The 7,593-nt window shown below is 43.4% G+C and overlaps 1 long non-coding RNA gene across 1 annotated transcript; it reads left to right on the forward strand.

Annotated features, from left to right (window-relative positions):
- The first annotated feature begins 2,286 nt into the window (after positions 1–2,286).
- On the forward strand, positions 2,287–6,942 carry LOC135980236 (uncharacterized). The gene is made up of 2 exons (XR_010597403.1): positions 2,287–2,986; positions 5,373–6,942. It is a non-coding gene; the product is annotated as an uncharacterized LOC135980236 (long non-coding RNA).
- Positions 6,943–7,593: the final 651 nt, after the last annotated feature.

Raw genomic sequence — 7,593 nt, forward strand, 5'->3', positions numbered from 1 at the left:
GCAGCTCCTTCATGGGGCCGTGAGCACGGGCGTGTACTTGGCGCGGTTCACCCCCGTCCCGGGACACCTGCCTCTTCTGCGGCGTGAGGGAGACCCTGGCGCACGTTTACCTGGAGTACGCCAGGCTGCAGCCCCTATTCCGGGTCCTCACAGATATCCTGTTGCGTTTCTGGCTGCACTTTACCCCTCACCTCCTTATTTATGCACTCTCTATCCGTGGCCCCACAAAGTCATGGGACCTCCTGGTCAACCTCCTCTTGGTCCTGGCTAAAATGGCCATCTATAAAACCAGGGAGAGGAGGTTGGCGGATGGAGTCTCCTGTGACTGTGGGGCCTCTTTCTGATCCTCCGTCCATTCAGGCATCCGGGCAGAGTTCCTCTGGGCGGCGTCCACTGACTCCCTTGACGCCTTTGAGGAGCAGTGGGCGCTGTCCGGGGTTCTCTGCTCAGTGTCCCATTCAGGTTCCCTTCGGACCCTTTGACCGCACTCCTGTCCCTGTTATTTCATTAGTTGTCCCCCAAAATCACTTGGTTTCCAGGTCTTGTGGATCCCCCGCTAAGGCTGGGGGGATCTTTTAGCAGTGGGCGGGCTTTGGCCCGCCCACTTCCTGGATCCCAATAGGATCACTCTCCTGTAGTCCTCTGGCCCGACCCTGTCACAAGACCTATAGATGTGATACAAAATAAGGCCCTGATCTTGCAGTTTTTGCAATTGATTCCATGTGGACTGACCCCAGGCACAAAATTAGTTGTATGGTCAGGGTTTCAAAAAATTATTTTGCACCAGCTATACTACAGATAGGGTTACAGTTCATATGGAATTATTTGTCTAATCTAATTATGTCGTATGGTTCAAAAGACTCTTTGTTTAGTCCTAAAAATAAAATATATTAAATATCGGGTTGAGTTCATTTGGAAATTCTAGAATCATTAGCTGCTTCCTAAGTATACGTGTGTTTGGCCTAATTCCAAGATTTCGTGGAGGAATGGGTACTTTTTTGGTCACACAATCAATTTAAAGCAAGAGAAAATCCCCAAAATGATTTGTACATTTTTACTTTTTCAAGCACTATAGACTAGCATTATCATCAAAATTCTAACTATGAAGCCAGATCCTGACCTGGAATATATCAGCATAGCTCCATTGAAATCAATTAAGTTATTCCAATTTACATGAAAAGGATTTGGTTGTAAATTTTGATTTAAAAAAAAACCTTGATTGTAGATTAAAAGATTTTCCTTTTAATTTGGAATTAGAAGGAAAATGAAAGGGAAGAGAAGTCAGAATAGTCATAGAAGCAACATCCGAGATATATTTTTTTTAAGTTCTTATATTGTGCCAATTGCTGGTGTATCTGAATGCTTTCCAGAGTTAAGAATAATTAAGGTGACTAGCATCTGTTATTTGAGGTTTCTATTTCTCCCATATCCCCCAGAGCAGTGGTTTTCAACCGCTGGTCCACAGACCCCTGGGAGTTTGCAGACTGTCTAAGGGGTCCTCGAAAGGTTGTCCTTACAACGGAACAGTGGTTTTCAACCCGTGGTCTGTGGGGATCCAAAGAGCTCTGCGCCTCCATTTGAAATTTTCTGGGGTCCGCAAATGGAAAAGAGGTTGAAAGCCATTGTCCCAGAAGGTAAAGGGTGTGTGGGTAGGGTGGGGTGGGGGGAGTGTAAATATGAAAAATGGTGATGTTAGTTGTCATTCTAAGTTTTTGCAGGAGTGAATTTCATAGTATTGGGCCAGCTCCTGAAAAAGCCCTGTCTCCTGCATGTGCTAGTTTTACTTCTGATGTGTAGGCAGTTGTTCCCGAGGAACACAGCTACTGAAGTCTGAGAGAGTAAGATGGTATTTTGGGCCCATGTTCTTTATAACGTCAAAACTAAAGACAGATTTGATTGAGTGTTCTGTTGGGGAATCAGCGGAGTGAGTGAAACATAGGACTGATGTACTCAAGTGAACCTGTATTACTGAGGAGGTGTGCTGCTGTGTTCTGTAACTGTTGCAGATTTTTCAGGGCAGATGCATTCGAGTCTAAATACATTGGATTTCGATTATTCAAGCAAGAGTTAATGATGGCCTATGTGATTGAGGCCAAATTGTAATTGCAAATGATGGGATGGGATGTACATGAAGGTGGGAGAATGCATGTCTTGTAAATGGTTTTGTGAAAGTCCAGCATCAGAGCATGGGATTTTTTTGCAGCTATGTTAGGTTGTTGGTTCCAGATTTTTGTTGAATGCTTCTTAATCAGAGCCACTTGTGCTGAGTCACAGCAAGAGGGGCGGGCCATTTAAACCCCTTGAATTTCATTGGTATTTTGAACACGGGAAGCTCAGAATTCCTGCAGCTTTGAGACATTTGTCAGACATCAGCATTGTCTAAAAATTTTGTCTCTTGACAACTGTGTATTTTAGAATGATTGATGATAGAGTGTGTGTGTGTGTTTCTCGATATAACAGTTGGATATTTTGGACTAGGAGGTTGTGAAACAAAAGGAAAATAATTAGAAGCAGCAACGGTTTTATTCATGTTCTTTGGGTGACTTCTATCCTGTGTCAAGATCTGCTATGGGCAGGCAACAGGGAACTGGTTGCTGCTCCCTGGTTCCATATCCTGAGCCAGCTAAGTACTGCTGTGATCTGTGCCAGCTGGGAGATGTCCCAAAAGGATTATCTGCCCTCTGAGGATTGCCAAGAGTGCAGTTTGTGTTCCTAAATCATGTAAGTGCTTAGAAACCAAGGCCCAACTTTCCAGAGTCTTCATGGGACTCAGAGGGGTAGTATGCCACATCACACTACTCTCAGTTTATTGACTTAATCGACTGTTTTGTAACTAATGTTTTGTTGTAGGAAATGAAGAAGGAAAAAAACCTTCTTTGCTGCCAGTCTGATGAAAAAACACAAAAAATCCATCAGCTGGAAGAAGCACTAAAAATAGCCCAACACCTTCTAAAAGAGACCCAGAAGGATGCTGAAGAGATGAAAAGTGAGTGACACATTTCTACCTATTTAAATCCCGTTAGAAACTATTACTTCAGTGTGGGAGATCTGTAAACTTCATTATAAATGGTGATTTGAAGCATCCCCAAGAAATAATAAGTTCCCACTGTGTGATATAGTTCAATTAACTTTCAGCTAATACACGCAATTCTCTTTCCAAACTGAGATTTATACAAATATACTAACTCATAAAATTATATGGTTTTAAAGCAATTAAAAATGAGGACTAAATATGTCCCAAACAAAACTATATGGTCAGCAAAACAATGTGCTCCTGTGTTTTAAAATCCCAAGCAAACAAATATACCTCAAACTATTATCCTTTAGCTTGTATATGGACTCCATCAAGCTAAAACGTGATGAAATGTTACCCGCCGAGCCTTAATTTGACTTTTCCCTACATTTGTCTATCTGGTTGGGAAAATGCATTTTGCAGACTGAGGTTTAAGAGAACAGGTAATTCTGCTAACTAGCCATTGTAAAGAAGGAGATTGCTCCCACTTATCGCTGTAGAAGTCTAACCTCACTTAATGAGATTTCAAAATTAAATGTATGGACCTAGTCCTGCTCCTATTTTAATCAGTATTTCTGCACTCTCCAATCCATGAGGCCATCCAAATAACTGCTTTGCATTTTGATCTTATTCTTGGCAAGTGGCAGCACTTTCGGCTAGCTAAGAAAATGTAATGCCTTCCAAGTCCATTTTCTTGCTTTCGCTATCTTTTATCTGTGGTTCTTAAGGTGTCAAATGGGAGCATTCTCTCAGTTTTCTGGAGGGAATAATTATGAACAAAAAAATAAGTCAGAAGATGTTTGTGCTGTAGCTCTTCACTGCAACCAACAATAACTTGTCCTAATTGAAACATAACTGAATGTGGGTGCCCAGAGTCCTAGACTGTCACTCTTAACCCCCGGACAGTTCTTCCTCTCTAAGAAGTCTCTGATTATCCTCTCTAGTTATACCTTTTCCCCCTTGTAATGGAGTGGGACTCACCCCTGCAGCGCCTCCTTCTGGTCATCCAGGGACTTAGCTCATTTCTAGCCAGAGCACCCTCTGATGGTCACCATCCTGCTCGACATTAGCCCCCGTGTCCCTCCCAGACCCTGGTGTCCTCCCCTTTCAGGGTCCTGCCCCCAGCAGTAATCCACTATCTAGGGATTCCCACCCAGGGGAATCCCCACCCCCTATCCTCCACCTTGCCTCGGTGGCTACTGCCAGTCACCATCTAGCCCTGTTTCACTAGGGCCGGCTGCAGTCTGTAATGGCCACTCATCATTGGCAGGGGACTTTGGACCTGCTGCCTTTCCCTACAACTCAGTACCTCTCTGGGCCTTGGACAAGGCCCTGCAGCCTGGGGAGTTGTCAGCCTGGAGCTCCCCAGCTCCTCTGGCCTTTCCCTAGCCCTGCTTCATTCCAGTACCCTTAGCTTCCCCAACAGCTAGGTCCCTCTCCCTTCAGAGCTAGAGGAAGATTGACTGAGTGTTTGGCTCACAGCCCTTTTATAAGGGCCAGCTGTGGCCTGATGGGGGCATGGCCCAGCTGTAGCTGCCTCCCCAATCAGCCCAGGCTTGCTGCTTTCCCCAGCCACAGCCCTCTGCAGGGTTGTTCCAATCCCTTCAGGGCTAGAGCGGGCAACCGCCCCGCTACACTCCCCTTTGAATCACCACCCTAAATAATCCTTCTCCATCCTATGGGTTGACATAGTTCAAATATCTGTTGATTGCTATCATTTCCCTTCCCCTCTCTGTGCCCCTCTTTCTCACCAAGTTCTGGGTCTTGGAGACATTGAATTTTCCTTGTCCTGTAGGAAGGGAATGCGTAGTCTTGTTTTATATGGTAAGTTGGTGTTATTCAATAGAATTCTCTTTGCAATACAGGAAATCTCTTGTATTGTCTGTCTCTCTTAATTTTACTCCATACATCAGTCCATCAAACACCTTGATCATTTTTATATATTCTGGATTTTGAAGACAGGAAAATGGACAAATAGGGCACCAAAATTCTTTATCTAGCCATTGATACTGTTACCTGTCAACCATGAGTTTCAGAGTACAAGCCATCAGACCTCAGTGAAGATGGGCTGTAGAAACAGAGTTACAATTGTGAAGCATAGAGCGATTTGACTAGCAGTATGTTCTTTCTGCAAAACTGAATTCTGGCAATGCTATACAATGTCATGGTTTGGGAATAAAGGCAGTTTTAGAACACATACGTAATTATATTCTGAAATATTAAGAAAATGTATTGCTAGGTGAAAAATTGAAAATTGTCAATATTGCCAGTTTATAGTGTTACCCATAAAAGCTAATATTGCATATTTGACATTGTTTGCTTTCACAAATTAACCACTTAATTTTTTGTATTACTATAGATAAGAGTTTGTCTCAGAAAATAGAACTGGAAGCACAAGAAGCCGAGCTTCAGCATTTAAAAAGCAACAATAAATTGCTCCAGGATTCAGTCCAGGAGCTACAGCTTGAAAATGGAACGCTTAAGGACATTAACAAGGCTTTAGAAGAAGAAAAAGTAGACTTACTAGAAACAAACATAAGTTTTTCATATAGTTTAATAAGGCATTTCATACTTAAGCTTTTAAGAGCCAAAATATTTATTTGTGTCCTTTTTAATATCTAGTCTCTATTCTAATATAACATTTGCTATAACTTCTCCATTAGTAGCATGGAAATCTCATTAAATCTGTTATCTTATAAACTTCTGGCTATCAAAGATACAGGAGGTCTTTAGCGGGACACCTGAAAACATGATAAAATGTGCAGGTTTTGTCTGTTCCGTGGCCCAGCTTTTCTCCTCATTTGGAACAAAGAGGTGATTCCTCTCACCTGTAGAACTGGGAGGTGGACCAGTGTTGTTGCTGAAGGCTCCAGGACTAAGCTCCATCCTTCACCTCAGGCCACCAGAAATTGTGTCCACCAGCAGAACAAGTTGGCGGTTCAGTTTCTCCCAACAACTTTGCTTTATCATTAATTTTTGTTCATTTTTCTGCTATATTGATTTCATTTCAACTTCTTGCTCCTCTTTCTCTCTCCTCAAGTAACTTCTCTGGATCCGCAAACGCAGCACTTCTCAGTAACTCCCTTTGACCACTAGTGCAGTGGTAGAAAAGCCCTGCAAAATCAAGCTAAGTCCAAGTAGTTCAGTGGGCAGCTTTTTAGGGGTCTTAGAGGGTAACCTACGTCTCGCTGCTACAAGCCACCAACCCTTGCTGTGTGAGGGGATGGGGCTTTGTTGGGCCAGCGCACTAGTGCCCTGCATGCGCACATAAACACACCCATTTGAAGCCCTGACTCCATTGTGAGAAGGAGCATGAGGATTCTCAAGGAGATGAGAACCCCACATAGTCTGCTCAGGAATAACACTTGGAAACTCCATATGCTCTGGGTCCCAAAAAGACAAATGGAATTGTCCCCTTTGTAAGGAAGTAATATGTATAATTAATGAGCAGGAAGTATAAACATCAGGCTTTAAATCTTGTCTCTTGCCTTCCCATCCTTAGGATGTGTTTGCTGGGGTTTTCTCCTACATGCGGGTCTCCTGGAGTGCTCTGTATCAGACTCACTGCCCCCTCCCACCCTGGAGTATATCTGGGTGTGCAGAGACACATGTTACTTCTGTGAAGCCCTGTCTCAGGTGGCAGGGTAATGTAAATTGTTCATCTCTGCTTTTCAACCTGGGATCCTCTTTCAACCAGGGAAGGGGGCCCAAATTTGAGGTCACAATGGAGTAGGAATTGTCCCTGTCCGTTTATCAGGTGAAGGACCCAGGCTTTACCAGGGAAAGGAGTTTGGAGTCTCCTCCCCCTCTCCATAGGCTTGCTCAGCGTTGAAGGATTAAAGAGCACTTTAGACAGTGTGTGCCCAGAACAGAGGCACATAAGAATTCCATTCCTTATGTAGCTGCACCATCAGGGGATTACAGAGGCATCAAGGAGAAATCCCTTCCCATGTTCAAAATGGCTCCTGCTTTACTGAGTAAAAAGCCCCAAGTGGTACTAATTCTCTTCGGAAGGGTGTAGAGAGACACCCTTTCAGGCACCTGGGGCCATCTAGCAAGCTATTCCAACAATCAGCATTTGTCTCAGTACTCCTACTTAGTTGAGAGATGCCCAGAGCAGGGTGATTAGCGTGCTACCTCACTTCTGTAAACAATCGGGGGAAGTACCCCATGGACAGAACCACACAAAAAAGAAATCCCAAACCCATATGACTCTCGCAGCACTGGAAGCCAGTGTCTTGAAAAAAACCTCAATAATAATAAACTATCTAGTTTCTCATGCTTTCCTCCTTTGAGATCATCATTTCCGGTTAAAACTAGATGTTAAACTAAAATGTAAGGAAAATTTGAAAGTTTGGGGAACGTAAGTGCAGCAGTAGTCCTACCAGAGAGAGACATCGCCATGCCTCCACTTATGGTGCAAAGGAAACAATACCTTACTTGCCAGGGTCTGTACTTCAAAATTAGACTGTGTTTAAACATGTCTTTTCACTCTGCCCCTAAGATTAACCATAACTGACTGATGTGATATTAAACATAACAGTGCAGTGTCTACACTGCATGTTGTAACACCATGTTAA

The sequence above is a fragment of the Chrysemys picta genome, unplaced genomic scaffold (assembly GCF_011386835.1).
Source record: "Chrysemys picta bellii isolate R12L10 unplaced genomic scaffold, ASM1138683v2 scaf2308, whole genome shotgun sequence".
Taxonomy (NCBI): domain Eukaryota; kingdom Metazoa; phylum Chordata; order Testudines; family Emydidae; genus Chrysemys; species Chrysemys picta.